General features: G+C 47.7%; 1 protein-coding gene across 2 annotated transcripts in view; it reads left to right on the top strand.

The window, feature by feature from the left end:
• Positions 1-19,087, top strand: part of LOC138511375 (uncharacterized) — a 116,311-nt gene that overhangs the window by 89,928 nt on the left and 7,296 nt on the right. The window lies entirely within an intron of this gene.

The following is a 19,087-nucleotide window of genomic DNA, read 5'->3' as shown; positions in this document are numbered from 1 at the left end:
AAATCCTCTAGAAGGAGGGAGATCTACGATGAAATCCGTGGTGATGTGCTCCCAGGGTCGAGATGGCATTTCCGGTTGTTGAAGCAGACCAACTGGTTTTCTGTTATGAATCTTGTTCTGGTTGCAGATTGAACATGCTTGAATATAGGCATGTACGTTGGAGCGCATCTGAGGCCACCAGAAGTTTCTCCTGATTGTCTGGTAAGTGGCTGCAACCCCACGATGCCTGGAATGGAATGTGTCATGGCAGAGACTCATAATCTTGGATTGAATTCTCGGGGTAGGAACAACTAAACTCTTGTCCTTAAAGAGGTATCCATTCGTGACTGAAAGAGCCCAGGGATTACCTGCAAGATATCCTTTCCAAAGGTCTGATGTTGCAGTCTCTTCATGGATCATTTCTAAGAGTGAATTAGCCTGTGCTATGAATACCTTTTTGGGAAACATCTTGGGCAGGTGTGGTACATCCTCCTTCATAAAAAGTAAGCCAATCGTGCCTGGTGACTGTTTCGACATTCCATGGCCTGCAAAACCTGGAGGTTTCGATGGTCGGTCCTGACCACGACCGGATGTCTAGTGCCAAAAAGTAGGTGGCGCCAATCCGTGAAGGCCTGTCTGATGGCGAGTAGCTCTTTCTCTAGGACTGAATAATGAGTTTCGCAAGGCTGTAATGTTCGTGACAGATAAGCGACTGGGTGTTCCATTCCGTCTTCTTTTGCATGTTTTAGGACTGCCCCTATGGCATGTTCAGAGGCATCAGTTTCCACCTGGAAGGGTTTGGTAGTGTCTGGTTGGGCCAGGATGGGTTCACTTGTAAACAGATGTTTAAGTTGCTGAAAAGCCGTCTCTTGGCAGGCAGTCCTTTGGAAGTGAGTATCTTTCCGAAGCAGGCGGACGATGTGTTGAACGATAGCTGAAAAAGAAGGAATGAATTTCCGGTAGAATTTAGCAAGTCCTAGGAATGATTGTACCTGTTTCACTGTGGTTGGGGCAGGCCACAAAAGGATTGCTTCCACCTTAGATGGCTCCATGGCTACTCCTTGGGGACTCAAAACAAACCCTAAGTATTTGACTGTGGAGACATGGAAAATACGCTTCTCAGGTTTGGCCAACAAATTGTGATGGTGCAGTCTTTTTAGGACCATGGTAACGTGTTTTTGGTGCAGGTTCAATTCTCAAGAATAAATCAAAATGTCATCCAGGTAGACAATCATGAAAAGGAACAACATTTCTGAAAAGACCCGGTCCATGAAGCACTGGAATACGGCAGGAGCATTTGCTAGGCCGAATGGCATCACCAGGTATTCATAGTGACCAAAGGGGGTCCGAAAGGCCGTCTTCCATTCGTCGCCTTCTTTTATGCTTATCATATGGTAAGCCCCTCTTAAATCCAGCTTAGTGAAATCACAGCTCCCCTTAGGGCCTCCAAGATATCCGAAATGAGTGGCAAAGGGTATCTGTCTTTCAAGGTACATTTATTCAAACCCCGGTAGTCCAGGCATGGATGGAGCTCCTTAGTGTCCTTCTTTGGCACGAAGAACAGAGACGCTCCGGCTGGGGACTTGGATGGACGAATAGTACCATTGGCGAGATTGGTGTCTAGATATTCTCGTAAGGCTGCCTTCTCGGGTTCTGGTAGAATAAACATCCTTCCGAATGGTATGACTGCATTCTCTTCCGTGTCAATTGCACAATCTTCAGGACGATGAGGATGGAGTGATTGGACTATGGCGGAAGAAAATACGTCTGAAAACTGACGGTACGCCTCGGGAACCTGGGAAATGGCAGAGACCATGAGGTGTTGTGGTGAGTCCATTTTGGTGGGCTGTTTGGGTTCTCCAGATAGACAGTGGGAGAGACAAAATTCAGAACCCAGAAGCAAGGATCCGGCTGCCCAATTAATATATGGATTATGTTTCCGCAACCATGGCATGCCAAGCACTATAGGATAGTGAGCTGCTTTAATGATATCAAAACGCAGCATCTATTGATGATTGTGGATAGAGAGCATGAGTTCAGACATTTGTTGAGTTATGGGACCGGAGGATAAAGGTTTCCCGTCGATTCCTTCTACTGCTTGGAAAACCTCCTTGGTCTCACAAGGAATATGAGGTTTCTGTGCCCATTCATCATCCAGAAAAAGGCTCATGGCCCCACAGTCCACCAGGGCTAGTATAGAATGTATTTCTTTGTTATGTGTTGCCAGGTTCACCTGGAGTAGCACCAGGGTATTGTGTGAAGGTAGGTCTTGTGAGGGTGAAGAGTTGGAGCATGATTCTTTTTCCCAAAGCTGGGCTCCGTTCAGGATCGGGAGCTGGCGTTTCCCGAGTGGCAAGGAGGGGCAATCGGGCAGTTACGGACTAGGTGTTTATCCGATGCACAGTACATACAAAGGCCGCTGTTGATCCTTCGTGTTCTTTCCTGGTTAAAGATGGGACCTCTCAAGAACCGAAGCTGCATGGGTTCTGGTTCAGGTTGAGCCTTAAAAGAGGCTTCTTGTTCTCCAGGAGTATTGAAATCAGGCTGAGGCTTGGGTGGCAGGTTCCGTGTTTTCTTCTTCTCAGCTTTTCTTTCCTGTATTCTGAAATCAATCTGTAAGGACACATTTAGGAGGGCCTGATAGCAGGCTGGCTACTCTGGCCAATTCATTCTTGACTTCTTCACTTAACAAGCGCCTGAACATTGTAAAACAGGCTTCAGGGGTCCAATTAGCATCCTTGGCCAATTGTTTAAAGCGAGTAACATAAGTCAGCATATCCTGGTTTCCTTGTCGGAACTCTAACAGTCTTTCCTGGGCCGAATACACCTGATCAGGGCGGTCAAACATGGTCTTAAGAGCAGTAACGAAGTCACCATAATTGTCTACTACTGAATCCCCTGCAGAGACCAAGGGAGTAGCCCAGGCCAGCGCGTTACCAGACAAATGTGAGATCATAAACACCACCTTCGCTCTGGGAGTTGAGAAATAATATGGTTTGAAGGTAAAATGAACCAAACATGAGTCCAGGAAGGAGCGTAACGTTTTTGGATTCCCATCATATTTGTCCACAATTCCTCCTACTGATGCACTTTCCTAATGCTCTGAATCCCTGGATAAGACAAGCTGTTTCAGGGCAGCGTTCTCTGCCTTCAGATTTTGTACTTCCGTGGTAAGTTCCTGCATGCCTCTCATCAGGTCTTGGACAACTGCCTCCATGGCGCAATCAGTGGTAGTCTGTTGGCGTCTCAATCTGTCAGAATCCGAATCCTCAGATTCTGGACTCACCTGTTTGCTTCTGGTGGTTTTCTTCCTTGGGTTCTCAGGTTTCCTTCTCCTGGATGAACGCGCCTTATAGAGGTAGGCTCTGGAGTCTTCACAATCCAGTCTGCTTAACTTCGGAGACAGCGCTGGTCCGTGATTCCCGTTTGCGGTGGTTTCACAGCTCGGGTGAGACGCGCTGATCTGCTGCTTCTGTTCGCGGGAGTGCCACAAATCGGGTACGTTCAGTCGTTCCAGGAGGGGTCCAGGAAGGGGCCAGGAAAATAGACGATAGTAGAAGTCACAATAAGGCCTAGGAAGGTAAAAAAAAGGGGTAACCAGGAGGATGGGAGAAGGATACCAGGATGCGAGGAAAAAGGGAGACGATAGCTCACAACTTGCCGGACGAGTCGCAGGCAAGCAAGCGTTGAAACGCGTGGAGGCGCGGGGTGTGTCCCTTTTCAAGGAAGCATGAAGTCTACAGAAAGACTGGACCGTGCATGAACATAGCGTCAGCCATGTTGAGGGGAACGGAACAAATCCTTATTGACTGAGGGACCAGGCAGACCAGAAGGTTCGATATCGTCGATACATGACAGTTGTGATGAGTTGCTCCACCTTTTTTCGTCGATGTGTGGGAACCATAAGCAGTGTCTGATCCGGACCTTGGTCCTTACCATTTCCTGGTGTCCTTTGTGCGCTAGCACTACGACTCTGTCTTGCAGGCTTGCAGGAATGACTATATGGGTCCCTCTTAGTATGAGCCCTTCTTCTGTGATTGACAGGTCTTGCCTTACTGCGAACATGCCGGAGAGGAACTCTTTGGCTTCGGCAGTGCGATTATGTACATTCCGTAGGAAGGATTTCCATTCACCAGAGATGACCGTGTCTTTTACCAGATTACAGCATGGGTCGGCTTGCGTGGCCTCCACGATGTCTTCAATGCCGATTGCTCTTGGTTTCATCGTGTGAATAACTTGGCAGATGTGTTCCTCCATTTCCTCAGCCACTTGTATCTCCCCTGGCATGGCCTCTCTTGGGTGCCTGGACAGGAAATCTGCTGGGTTCCCACTGCCAGGTTGGTATGCCAACTCAAAGTCATACTGTTGTAGGTGTAGTAGCCACTTCCCTATTCTAGCTGCGGGGTGGGCCGACGAGCATGTGAATATGGGGAGGGGTGGTTTGTGGTCTGTGTATTTCTTGAATTTTTGGCCATACAGGTACAGATGAAAATGGCGACAGCCCCACAGTACCGCGATTGCTTCCTTTTCTATATGGGAGTACCGTTGCTCCGTCGGTGTCAAAGTGCAGGAGGCGTAGGCGATCGGCATCGACTCTCCTGTATAAGTTACTTGGATTAAAATTGCCCCTAGACCCACCGGGCTGGCATCGACATATAGTTTGGTGAACAATGTGGAATCGTAGTATGCCATGGTGGTATCGTCCGAGAGTAACGCCTTGATTTGTTCGAACGCTTCCTGGCCGGTGGGACTCCAGACCCATTTTCTGCTGGATTTGGTGAGTTCCCTCAGAGGTTCAGACAATGTCGCCAAGTTGGGGATGAATCTTCCACAGTATGTTGCCATCCCCAGAAAACTGCGTACCTCTGTGGGTGTGGTTGGGGGCGAGGCAGCACGGATATCCGCTACTTTTTGAGGGTCCGCAGAGATGCCTGCGCTGTTGAATGTATATTCAAAAAATGAGATCTCCTCCTTTAAGAATTTGCACTTGTCCTTGTGGATTATTAGGCCTGCACTCTCTAGCCTGCTGAGTAGCATGTTGAGTTGTCATAAGTGCTCTTCCTTGTCACCTGCGTGGATGAGAATGTCATGGCTGACATTTAGTACCCCCGGGATGCCACGTATCACCACCTGGATAGTCTGCTGAAACACTTCGACCGCAGAGGAGATTCCGAAGCTGAGTCGTTTGTATCTGCGTAAGCCTAGGTGGGTGGAGAATATTGTGATGTACCTGGAGTCTCGGTGGAGTTTCAGTTGGTGGTATCCAGCATTGAGGTCGACTTTGGAGAAGATTTTCGATCCTGTGAGGTCTGCTATAATTTTGTGGGGGTGATGTGTCGCTCCCGCTTTATCACTGCATTGGGGAGGCACATGTCAATGCATAATCTCACTTTGCCAGGTTGTTTGGGTTTCTTGATTACGACCATGGGCGACACCCACAGTGTTGGTCCGGTCACTTCTTCAATGATGCCCGCCTTCTCGAGTGCATGGAGTTCTTTCTCAACCTGATTTCATATGTGGAACGGAGTCCTTCGATGGCGTACTGCTCACGGTTGAACGGACTCATCAATATGAAGTTTGATGGACTTTCCTTTCAGGCATCCAATACCCTTGAGGAGTTTTGTGTATTTTCCGAGGATGCCGTCGATGTCCGGTGTATCCGTCACGTCACAGATGAAGATTATGAGTCATAGGTCCTCTACCACGTCTCCACTCAGTAGACACTCATTTCCTACATTTACAACATATATTTTACATTGCAATGTCTTGTCACCTCTGCTGAGTGTAGTCCGAAATCGTCCTATTATGGGCAGTGGAATTTCGCACCCATAGGCAAATAACAGCATGTCAGTCGTTTTCAGGACAGGTGGGGGTCGTAGTTTTCTGAATGAGGTCATTGTCATGATGTTAACGGTCACACCAGTGTCTATTGTCATCTGCGTTTCTTGGCCATGAATGGCCACTTGGCATTTCCGTCTTCTCAGTCTTTTCGTGGGCATTGTGCCTCCGTAGTCCAGTGCTGAGACTAGGTACACCTTTTTCCCTTTTCTCCATTGCTCGTTTGCTGCATCTTTTTGAGATTGTTCATCGTTGTCCCCTTCCTCATGGGTTGACAAGTTGGCAGTCTCAACTCGGCGGGCACTGGCTTGTTTCTTCTCCTTCAGCGTGTTTTTGTCTTGAGATGTTTGGGGGTGTTGGGATGGCCCAGACGATCTGCATACTTTTCCATAGTGATCTTTTCTGTCACATGCTCCGCACGTGGTGCCTTGGGGCGGGCAATTTCATCTTCCATGGCGAGATACTCCACACCACCCACATTCAGTGGGTCCCAGGGTTCTTGGTTGCCACCGGGGGGGTGTTGTTGCTGCTGGCCTCATCCCTCGTGTATTGGCGGTTTGTGATCTGGGCCACCGTCGCCATCGTTAGTGCTGGTTGGAGTTTCTGCAGGGTCGTGCCCATGTGCGCTGCTCTGGCCTGCAACAACTCCCTCTGGCGCCTGAGTTCTAAGATTCTGGTCAGAGATATGCCTTTTTCACTTAACACCATTCTCTGTAGCTTCTCCAAGAGTATCCCATTGATAATCTGGCGTCGCATTTCTTTTTCAACGTCGGCAAATTCGCAGGAGATCGCAAGCTTCCGGAGCATGGTATGATAGGCGTCAAGTGTCTCGTCCTCTAACTGGATGGTGGTACAGAAAACGAATGTTTCATAGTCCGGATTTAGCTGGGGCAAAAAGTGGGCTGTGAGAGCATCTTTGGTTTGTTGGTAGACGTCAGAGCTGTCTGCTATTGCCAGCGAGTTGAATATGCATAGAACCTCATCCCCGACATTAAGTAGAAGGTGTGATCTCATTTTGCGAGATGTGGTGACGTCTTTGCAATCCATGGCCATCTCGAATTTTTGGATCCACAGCTGCCATCGAGGAACAACTGAGGAGGGGCCAGTGTATGGGTCGAATGGGCTGAGCGCCAATGACGTCCCTTCTTGTGAGCACGTGTGTGGCGTGGATGGCGAAAGGTTGGCTGCCATTCTCAATGGTGTGCTGGGCCTAGGAGTAGAGAGGCCTGTTGACATTTTGCCGTGGACCTGGTGGCTCTTCCTGCCCACGTGCACTGAAACCCCCTCACCTTTGTGGCCAGTGGATGTCCAAGCTTTCTTTTGTTATACGTGAGGTGCCGAAACTCCTGTGAGAGATCCTGTTGCAGGCTGTTGGTTTATCCGGATATTGGCGAGATTGTGTTGGGCACCCTGGTGTCATGCGATGGTGAGGTGTCCATGTAGAAAAGGATTAGAAGCTTCTTCTCACATTGTTTAACCTTTTTTCTTTTGTTGGGTGGGGGATGGGCCCCCCACCGTGTTTCCAAAATTGTGCCCGTGCTAAGGGCTTAATTGACTGGGCGTCGCGTGCAATGTTTGATCCCGTTTCCTCGTCGCCAGTGTTGGATCCTACTTCCCGGCCGATGCGTCAGTGGGCAGTACGAGTTCTATGGCCCTGGGCGCCAGGGCCTCGCTGCGCAGCTCCAGCGGGAGCAAAGAGAGACGCTGACACTCTGGTGCGGCAGTGCGCCTGGAACTGCTCACGCATAGCGGGGGCGGGGCATTTTTTGATCGCGCCTTGCGTCACCGCGTAGCGGGATGTAAGGCGTACACAACAGACGTCAGTAAGGGAAAGATGCCGACATATGTTCAAGAGGAGGGGCCAGTGGTCGATGTGAGCAGGAACGGTCGGGAGCAGCAGTCCACTACTTTTATTTTGTACTGTTAACAGATAGACTACTTTTTGCACCCATTTCAACCATTTCAGAACTGTTCTTTATGAAGTTAAAGCACAAGTCTCCACTTTATCACCTAATAGCAGTTACAGTTAAACTGAAATCTGTTTGAACTCAATTGGCTGTCAACCAGCATGGCTGCAACCCTTGAAAAACGTGTTGCACTTTGCTCCCCTTTTTTGGCACACTTCTACCACTGGGAGGGGCAGTGGGAGAAGAACATTGGGGTTCCGGCAGACCTTAAAGGAAGAGGCTTGTCTCTGATGACGCTGGTGGAAAAGAAACTCACCAGCATTTGGGGAAGGGCTTAGCAATGGTAGCAAGAAGTAAGCTGGTAGACAACGCTGGCCTTGAGGGTCACTGGCGTTGGTTTGTCCTCATTCCGACCCTCCTCCAGGGTCAAGTTCATGATGTGGAGTTCTTGCTGGCATGGCTGCCCTGTAGTGTGTGATTTGTGAATCCCTTACTGTAAACACTGTTTCCACCATCCCCATTCCAGCCATTTGCTCTAATGTGCGTTGGAATCCGCAACCCACCCCTTTTCAGCCAGCTCATCAGCAGAAAGAGCATGACTACCAGTGACCATGATGCTTCACAGCAGCTTTCTCTTCTGGTATTACACCATTGTCTGGTCAATGCATCCTCAGCAGACTGAGGTTTATACGCTTTGAGACTACTGCAATGTAGACTTGGGGCAGTATGAAACAACCTAATATTCATCATAATAATAAAAATTAATGGCTTGCCTCTTTCTTCTTGGCATCTCGCCATACATCATCCTATTGCTTGCCGAACCTCACCTGAACCGAATGTCAATTGCTGCTACTTTCCTCTTTAAGGTGATATCGGCCAATATCATGTCCCTTCGCCTACATGACACCTTAACAGCATTGGGTCCATACAGGTTGCATGAATGTGCTTCCACTACAGAAGCCATGGATCTCGGTTGCTCATAGGTGAACGTGTGTTGCTCTGCTTGACCGTGTGTGCAGGGTAACTGCTGTTTTCGCTTTCATCCTGCAAGTCAGCCCTAGTTTTGTGGTTTAGCCGAGTCTGTGGAGTGCTTCCGAGTGCAGCAGCTGTAGACAGGTTTGCACAATAGCCATAGGAAGTAGTCTGTGTCTTCTAAATGCAGATTTGGTGAGCGGCAATGGCCTGGGTCAACGGTTCTTGTTGCTTCTTCTCTGAGACTCCTTGTGTTGTAACAATGTCCCTGTTCTAGGGCTTGTGCCATGTCAACTGGTACACCACCATGTGACTCATCCGGGAAAGGGCTGAGTGACTTCCCGCTCAGCAGTCATTCCCATCAGACTCCTGCCTCTGTGTGTTGTTATAGACAGTGCTGCATATTGCGACCCCGCAGCTCAAAAGCGTGTGCTCCAAGGAGGGCATGACAAGTAGAGGGGTGGGGGAAAATGGCTGGCAGCACCACAGTCAAGGTCAGGAAAACAAAGCACCCCCCACCCCGTCTCATTTCTCCTCCCACCTCCCCTCAGATTTCTGGAGCCAGGAAGGATGAGGGGCAAGGTGGGAGCAACACCTTGGCTATGCCAGGGAGGAAGTGCAAAGTATCTTAGGACAGGGCAGGCAGGAACATCAGGTGACAACAAAGGAAGCACCTCAGGGTGTGAATTGCTGTCGGCACCAGCCCCCACACAGGCAGACAAAGGCCAGGACTTGCCCCTGGGACAATATAAGGAGCTGGAGAGCAGCAAAAAAATCACATCTGTTTGGTACTGCACACGGAGCACCAAACAAGTGCCCTGCTTACGCAGCATACTTTTTTTCTTTTGAACATTGTCCTGTTCTTACCCCTCGCTTAACTGCGGGTGGGAGCGTTGAGCTTCAACTGGCTCCGTTTTTAAGTATGTTGCTCCACGTGTACACGTGAACAACAGATGAATAACAGAAGTTTTCCTCATTTTATTTCTCCTCCCCGCTTAAACTGCAGGTTGGAACATGAGTTTTCGCTAGCTTCGTTGGGAGGATTACCCGGGCTGTGCACACAGCGTGGGCAGAAGGACTCATCCGGAACTGAACTAAGCACTGGCAGAAGGTTCGGAAAAGAAGAGAAACAGGTACTTGCTATGATAGAAGCCAAACGGAGCAAGCGGGGCAGCACCGTGTTGTTTCCTGCCAACTGGAGCATAGAACAAAACGGTTTAAGTAATTTCTCTGAACAAACCGTACTCACCTTCTGTTTAAAAAAAAAGAAAAAAAAAAAGAAACAGGGGCTGCGGGGGTGTCTGCTGCATTGCCCCGCTCACTACACATCATGGTATAGTGAGCGGGGGTTGCGGGGGACACCCCCGCAGCCTTCCGTTTAAAAAAGAAGTTTTTAAAAAAAAGAAACGGGGCCTGCGGAGGTGTCCCCCGCATTGCACCGCTCACTATACTTTGCAGTATAGTGAGTGGGGGCTGTGCCTTCCGTTAAAAAATAAAGAAAAGAAAAGGACCCTGTGGCGCCGATGTCCAGAAATCCAAGACAGCCTGCAAGAGGGAAATAAATATCTACTGTATTGATGTTTGCAACAACTGCCCAGTATGCACAACCAACAAATAGAACATGCAGCGCCCGCTGGTAGGAGGCTGGTTTCTGATCCACATGGACACATCTGCTTTGAGTCAGTTTCAGTTCAAAGGAATACTGATGAAAGCTATTTTTATAGCAGGGTTGAACCCAAAGAATTTGGGACCCAAACCTTTAGAATAGGCGTGGTGACATCTGCATGGCAAGGAGGTCTGGGGGCCCAACAAGTAGAAAACATAGGGGGATGCGAGTCTGAATGTTTCAAGCGGTACATAAGACCAGAACTAATCTAAAACATTTTCTCACAACCAGGTGATGACGCCCCCCTCATATCAGCCTGGATAGTAGGGCACTCTTTTGTGTTCTGAACACGGAGATGGGCTGAGGAGACAAAGGAGAGAACAGCATTCAAAGGCACCATTGCATCATGGTGGGCTTACAGGGGGCTACAATGGCCAGCCATTCATCAAAAATTGACAGACCTGGTAGCCTATAGGGATCCGCCCGATTTCCTGGTTATACATCTGGGAGGGAATGACCTAGTCACAATGGGGAGAAGGAATTTATTGGAAGACACGTGTGCTTCTCTAGCAGGCATAGCCTACAATTGGAAAAACATGGAATTTTTTTATTCAGCCATCCTTCCCAGGAAAACCTGAGTAGAGGCAAATTATTTCAAAGCCATGGACATCACCATGATGAAATTGAACAAAGGGATAGAAAAATTATGCGCAATCAGGGGGTTTTGCTTTATCAAGCACACCACAATTTCATAAGCAAACCCTGACCTTTTTCACAACGACTGAACTCATCTGTCAGAAAAAGGAATGGAACACTTATAGAGGGAAGTAATTGACAACCGAGCAGCAAAGGGATGTAAGCAGCAACCTTTGGGGGGAACCTGGAAGGCTGGCAGCCCATCCAGGTGTGGAGGCACGGGCCTGAGGGGCTATTCTCAGGACCTCATGCCCAAAAGTACATTATCTTTTGGTTATTAGGATTACAATTGTTTTGTTCATTACTCACATAATGATGTATAATACAAAACCCACAACCTTTTTATTGCCAACAATCAACCAATGTTTTGTGTGGTACATGGGGAGGTGTGGGTTCCAATGGCCCTCATTTGGGTCCACTGGTTATAGACAGCGCTGCGGAGGGGGAACCCCGCAGCTCAAAAGCGTGGGGCCAGTATCCTGTGCTGCACAGCCAAGGTCAGGAAACAAAAGCACACCCCCTCATTTCTCCTCCCATCTCCCCTCAGACTCCTGAAGCCCGGAAGGATGAGGGGCAAGGTGGTAGAAACACTTTGGCTATGCCAGGGAGGAAGTGCGAAGTACCTTAGGCAGGCAGGAACATCAGGTGACAACAAAGGAAGCACCTCAGGGTGTGAATTGCTGTTGGTGCCAGCCGGCTGGGGGCTGGGCACATCCCCCACGCAGGCAGACAAATCCCTGGGCTTGCCTCAGGGACACTATAAGGAGTGGCAGGGTAGCAAAAAAAATCACAAATCTGTTTGATACTCCGCACGAAGCACCAAAAAAGTACCCTGCATACACAGCATACTTTTTCTTTTCCCGAAACCCCCTCACCCAAAGAAAAGAGAGAGAGAAGAAGGAGGAGAGAGAGAGAGAAGGGCACTGTACGGTGCCAACACCGTTGTGGGACCAAGAAGGCAGCACGGGCCCTCTGGGGCTAACCTCAGGACCTTGTGCCCAAAAGTACACAGTATGTTTTGGTTATTATGATTACGATTGCTTTGTTTATTACTCACATAATGATATTCAATAAAATATTCACAGCCTTTTTATTGCCAACACTCAACCAATGTTTTGTGTGGTACATGGGGGGGAGGTCTGGTTTCCAATGGCCCTCATTTGGGTCCACCGGTTACAGAGCTGCGCCAGCACCACACTGGGATGCAGAGGGCATGCTCTACAGAGCCCTTTTTGGGTGGGGCCTGAGATCCACAGGCCCCACAACATCTGGCGTTGAAAGAGGGATGCAGCACCCCACCAATCCTGAACATAAGGGGCTCGAACAGTTCTACCACATGACCCGTGTGTTTACACTCGGCCAAAAGGTGACCCAGCTTTGCCCCCTGACATGGTGCTGGCCTCCCTGGCACATAGCAAAGCTCGCTCCTGTTCGTCATGGTGCCAGTGCGGCACTCAGGGCTATCGATCCCTCCAGGACGTCAGCTTCCCCGATGCCCTTCAAGGATCCGCTGGCCTCCCTAGCACGAAAAGAATTTGCTGGCCTTCCCGGCATGGATCCCACAGCCGGCCTCTCTGGCGTAGGGCCGCCATCAGCCCACCACCATGGGACACCCTCTGGCGTCGATGGGCTCCGTGGGATGAATTTCCCACTTGGGGGGACCCACATGGCACGGCCCGGACATGCTGCCAGCAGGTTACCCCAACCCCTTTGATTTCCAAAAGGACACCACATCACAGTGATCACCTCCCACCTGAGGGAGAGCAGGTGCGGCCTCGGCCACCCCACGACATCAATGGGAATACTTCCCTCTGTTAATGACTCCAATCAAGCATTCCCACTAAGTCAGTGCCTTGTCTGGGATTCCTCAAGGGAAGCCCTTATTTATATATTTTTATGACAAGTTATAATCTGGATGATGAACCCTTGTATAACGCCCCTCTCTTAGAATCCCCGTGACCCCACTGAGCCAAGAAGTAAGTTTGTTTTGCATATTAAAAATGTTTATTTGAAAAATTAAACAATAGATATATGTCACACTTTTATAATAAATTAATATTTGATATCACAGTTAGACATATGACAGTGATCAACAATGGATGATGTTATACTAGCACACTGGTTTAATTACTTAGGAGTAGTATAGAGGATAAGGTAGCTGAGAATGCTTTATGGTTTCAAGGAGATGCAAAGATGAATAAAAGGCAGTACAGAAATAAACTTGATATGATTTCAGCAAAAGATAATATGATCACTTTTTCTCTGACAATTCACTCCCCCCCTATGCAATGTAAGGAGATGGAAGTAACACACACAGTCTTCAGGAATACAGTCACAATACAATACGAATTCAGTTCCCCCCTAGCAAGCTTATAGCACCAGGGATAATTTTGAAACACAGGCAAAAGACTTTCAGGTGATTTGCAAGGGAGTGAAATATGCTAAAATTGATTTTAATTCCCTCTAGGGGTTCAGTGTGAGTGAGAGATACTTTAAATCAGTTCAGGTCAACACTAACAATGATTAATGAGGGATTATCAGGTTTAAAACATATTTCAGTAATGGAAGCAAAGGACAGATCTTTCTACACGTGGTTGAAATGAAGCAAAATGTCAAATCGCTGCACTTTTTTTTGAGTGCGTCGAGCACAATTACGGAGGCACTATAAGGAGTAGCCTAGGATGCACGGTTCCAAAGATACAGACGATTTTGTAAAGGTAGTTTTTCAGAAATGAAATTACAGTTTCGGAATGACAGATGCGCTTTGAAAGGTTTGAATCAACAGGAGGAACACACAATTTCTTATGATGCAGTTCTAAACAGGTTCAAATGTTTTGAATCAGATTACTTTAAGCTAAGAGATGGGTTCTGCACAGTTCTAGCTGGGTACTCACACTATAAATTTGAAAGGAATGGCCTTGTCGCGGATCTGGTCAACAAGTTTAGCTGCGGTTCTCTCTGCTCAGCGGGTCAATCAGGCACCGGTTCTGTTCACAGCGGTCTGGTCTGGGTCTCTGGTTCTGCTGGTCTGGATCAAGTGGATTCTGGATACCGCACTGCTTTCTGGGTACTGGTTCTGTTCTGGATACACAGGACTCTTAGCAAGCAGCAAACCGCACAGCCCGGAGGTTGAATAGTTTGCAAAAGATTTTGAGGACTGCTGAAGAGTTCAGCTCTTTGGAGCTTTTGTTCTGGAGTTAGTCTGGAGTTCTGGAGTCTGGAGTTCTCCGTCAGCGTGCTGCGCAGGAATTCAGTTGAAGGTTGGAAAATGAATGTCCCTACCTGGATTTCAGTGGTCCTTTTTATGTGTTTTGAAAATGGGTGTGTGCGTGGGCATAACTAAGCCTACCCCTCACAACTTATCATTGGCCAAGTTTTCCTCTCCCCCTTGATTGGGGAACTGAGTTGTTTGTCAGAGTGAGTCATCAGGTGTCATCTTTACGGCTTACAGAAAGAACACTCCCCTTGTCAATTTGCACACAAATCTATTTCTGATCCAAATACATATTTCCCAGTTACACAATTTGTTGAAATTACATACACACCTCATATCACATAAGGTAGTCTCTGTTCCAACTCTGATGTTTCTAAGAGCTCGGCGCAAGAAATGACAACATTTTGCGCTTTTTGGTTGGTTTTCCAATATTGGATTTTTACCAAAAATTACACAGATGTACACCATCTATGTACACATATTCCAGTAATTTACTGTGTCTCTAGCATAAACACAGTGTCTGTAGTATTAATAATTAGCAGGGTTTTGCCCCAGAACATCACAGAGCGACCAGCTGAGCCTTGAACCGTGAGTAAAATTGTCATTTTAAGAATCTCAAAGTTGTACATTTCTGTCATCTGGTTACAATTAGTTATCAGTATTTTTATAAAACATATATTTGCCTTCAATTCAATTCACAAAGTGTCTGGGTCTGCCCCCAGAAGCTTGGGGAATCAGATGGTCACATGTCTCTCCTTTCAGGCAGAGCTATGTTTACAGTCCACACCCAAATCAGCATGCTCCATTCAATTGAAAGGGTCTATTGTGTGGGGTCCAGCAGGCTGCAGGGACATCCCCTACCTCTCAATCAAAAGGGCCATGTGATATCCTTTTACAAAGGTAGCGGGCGCCCCTCTCTCGCAAGAACAGACATGATAACCTGTTCAGTGGTTATTAACCACTTGAGAGTTCGCAGCATGTGATATCCTGCCTCCTGGTGTGGGTTTCTGGGGTGTTAGGCTTCCCAGGAAAAGCACGCCTTTGAACTTTTAATTAAATAAAGACTCCTTCTGATCAATGCACAGTTCTGCAAGACAGCTCTCCCGTCAGAGTTTAGACCGCTAGCGCTGGTTAGTGTCTAATGCCGGTACTGCACCTATTTTTTTTAGGAGTTGTCTTGAATTAATTCCATTTCAAAAAGGGGATTTTACTTGATAGTATATGATCCTTGCTTAACATTGTTTTGATGGGAATCCTTACAGTAGAGTGGTGATGTGGAACACCCCACAAGAAGGTTGAATCTTTAGAGTGGTCTTGTGAGCCATGATTTTAGCACATTTTTGACATCAAGAAAATGAATTCCCAACAGCTCTGGGGTGCTTTTGGAAATCCGCATTGCCATTCCCAATGGTTTCAGGCTACTGTGTGTGTAGCCCAATGGTGGTTTTAGGCAGTGCCCACCTGTGCTCACAAACATAGGCAAAAATGGGTGGCAGCCTATTCTTCATGTTTCCCTGTGCACTTTCTGGGGAGTTCTGGCCATCATGATGTTTTCAATGCCAGTAATGCACAGTTTTGTGGTAGGGCTTGGATGCATGGGTAAAAACATCCCACACCGCCGGGTGGGGGAGAGAGCAGCGGATTTCCACCACTGCTGTCAGAGCAGGCAATAAGGTGTGGCTAGCAACCCTGTGGTCATGCGGCCTCTGCCGCTGCAGTGGGGAATAGCCCCTGCCTGGGAAGTGGGTATAAGCAACCCACTGCCAAACCAAGAGCAGCGGCACATTGTGTTGCCAAAATGGATGAAGATATCTGCCATATGCGGTGGCGGTGCAGCTCTGTATTTCATTAAACCTCCCATGGGAGCCTATGGACTGCTGCCCTGACAGCCCATCTCACCCTAGCTTACGGCATGGGCCGCTGTGCTGTGATTTTAAGTAGAGGCCTCCTGGGAGAGAGGAGGAGTGGCCCCCAGCCATGACGCATGAAATGGAGCTTTTACCTGGTGGAGCCTGCTAATGGCGTGGCCAAAACTGATTCTCCACCTTTACTTTACTTTTTACCTTATTACATTTATATAGCGCATCCATAGACTCTAAGGCCTGAGGGCACTACAAAACACAGACAACAAATATCATAAAAAATACATGTGTGAATGCTAAAAAAAGGAGTTATACTCATCAGATAAGAACTATACGTAAGTTAGTTAAAAGGGTGAGTCTTCAGCCTTTTCTTGAAAGTCTTCAATGACTCAATGCATTTTATATCCAGAGGGAGAGCATTCCAGACCTTCAGTCCAATAGAGAAGAAAGCTGAGTTGGCCACTTTAATAGTTCGACATTTCGGTACAAATAGTAGATGCTGATTATTAGATCTTAATGTTCTGGTATTGTTTCTCGTAATAAGGAGCTGTTGTAGGTGCTCAGGCATGTTGCCAAGTCTACATTTTTGTACTAAGGTCAGAGACCTGAATAGGATTCTGGACTCTACCGGCAGCCAATGGAAATCACGTCTTGCAATTGTGATGTGATCTCTATATTTAAGTTTCATAACAGTTCTGATTGCCCCATTTTGGCATACCTGCAATCTGTTGCAATCAGACTTATTAATTCCCATTAGGAGACTTGACCATTAGGAGAATTCACCAATAGTCTATTTTTGATCCTATTAGCGCTCTTGCGATGGTCTCTGCATTGTCTTGAGATATAAGGGGCCTTAAATGCGCTAAAGGTTTGATGTAATAAGCACATGATGAAACCAAACTGCTCACATGTTGCTTCATAGTCAGATGTTGGTGAAAGGTCACCCCCAATGTTTGCACCTTTTTCAGTGGCATGATAGTTTCTTCTCCTATATGAAAGCTATCATACTGTGGTCCAAGTTTGTTTAGTGTGTGTGAGGATCCTATAACAAGCAGCTCAGTTTTTGATTTATTCAGGGCCAATTTGTTATGGACCATCCAAGTTTCAATTAAGGCAAAGACTCTATTGATGGCAGTTTCATCTACGCTATGTGAGCCAGAGAGCGGGATGACACATTGAGTGTCATCCGCGTAGTTGGTAAATATTATGTTCTCATGGTCGAGCATTGCGACTAATGAAGTTGTAAAAATATTGTAGAAACAGGGGGAGGTGCAGGCTCCCTGAGGTACGCTGCAGGTGATCGTGATGCATTTGGATTCTGCCGTGCCGAAAAAGACCCTGCTATCACGGTTAAGAAATGATGAGATCCATTTACATGCAAGGAGGGAAAAATGTGCGACTTCGTACAACCTGGTGGCCATGATATCATGGTCCACCAGGTCGAAGGCCGCCGAAAGATCAAGTAGCATAAGTAATGAGGCTTCATTATGAACCATGCAGGACATTAACTTGGACTTGAGTTCTAAGAGCGCAGTCTCAGTTCCAAAGCCAACCCGGAAACCAGACTGATGGTCATTTTAAACGGATATTTCTTTAGGTGGTCTGCAATTTGTATATAGGCCACGCGATCAAGAATTTTAAGAAGAAATGCTGTATTAGTAATAGGCCGACAGTTGTTTGGGACATCAACTGAAAGGCCAGGTTTTTCAAAATGGGCATAAACCAGGCCTTCATAAGATGCTGTGGAACCGTACTAGAGATTATGGAGGCATTAACAAATTTACAGATAGAGGTGATTAAAGAGGGGGCACAGGTTTTAATCAACATGGTGGTGTAGATAGCATTCTTACATTTCGTGGGCTTAAGTTGATCAATGATGATTTCTAATTCCTTTTCCGTAATAGGGGATAGGTTAAAAGTAGGAATGAGCGGTGATCTTTGAAATGACCAGTCCGCAGGCTTGGACTCAATACATTGTAATACCTCCACCCCCACACCCTGTTTAGATCTCAATCCTAGGAGAGAGAGGAAGCAGAGCTGCCTCTGCCGCTGGCACAATGAGTGAAGAGAACCTACGACCTGGGTGAGAGGAATCGGCATGCCACCAATGCCACATTGCTGGGGGAAGTCTCCCACCTGGGTGGTGTGAGTTTGCTGTGTGAGTTGGCAGTGTGGCCTCTGCTGCAGTATTTCAGTAAGAAACCCTGCCCGCGCTTGCTCCTGGCCCCACAATGATGAACTCCCGACTGGGGGAGACAAGAAGCAGCCGACTCCGCCGCTGCCACAGGGTTCGTATAGCTGCCAGGGAGGCGTGGCCCAGAACGCTCCCACCACCATCCTCCACCAGATGGAGGACATAGTCAAGCTGCCCCACGATGAACACTCACTGTCAGCACCCCACAAATCAGATGTGCTCCCGGTGTACGCAGGTGCTGCTTTGCCTGTACGTGGACGTTTGCGCCCTTCACTTCGTGATAACAATGGACTGAGGCACTGTAAATTGTAGACGTGGGTTAGGTCTACCAAAAATTCAGCGAACCTGCTGCTGACCATGCCTCCCCAATTATGGACTACTAAAGATTGCCGTTAGGCGCATCTGGCCCAAGGTGACCCATTCCCAATGTATGTATGATCCTTTGTGTCTGTGAGCAACGATGTATGTTTAAACGGTCACCCTCCTACCAGTATCTCCTGCTGCTGGCTTCACTTCCAGCCGATGTGGCCCCTGATGTTCCCGGGTGTAGCTTTGCCAGCAGGTCAATGGTTTATTGAACTACTACCATGCAATAGCCCAATTCAGTGGGCCTCAATCTCATGACTGTGTCAATCCTTGCAGCCACGCAAACCCCTGATCCACACAGACAGTGGTGTGTGCAATTTCTATATTGTGGTCCTGCATTGCCCTGACTGCTTAAAGGGGACTCAGTAATAATGTGCATTTGATGCTTGGAGCCCGCATGTTGGGAATGTGCTTAAAGTGGACCCAGTGGCTGGGCACAGTGTTCCTTTTTGG

Source organism: Ambystoma mexicanum, chromosome 6p (genome assembly GCF_040938575.1).
Source record: "Ambystoma mexicanum isolate Mex_15411 chromosome 6p, UKY_AmexF1_1, whole genome shotgun sequence".
NCBI classification, from domain to species: domain Eukaryota; kingdom Metazoa; phylum Chordata; class Amphibia; order Caudata; family Ambystomatidae; genus Ambystoma; species Ambystoma mexicanum.
The sequence above is the reverse complement of the archived record's forward strand: the minus strand, read 5'-3'. Positions and strand labels throughout refer to the sequence as shown.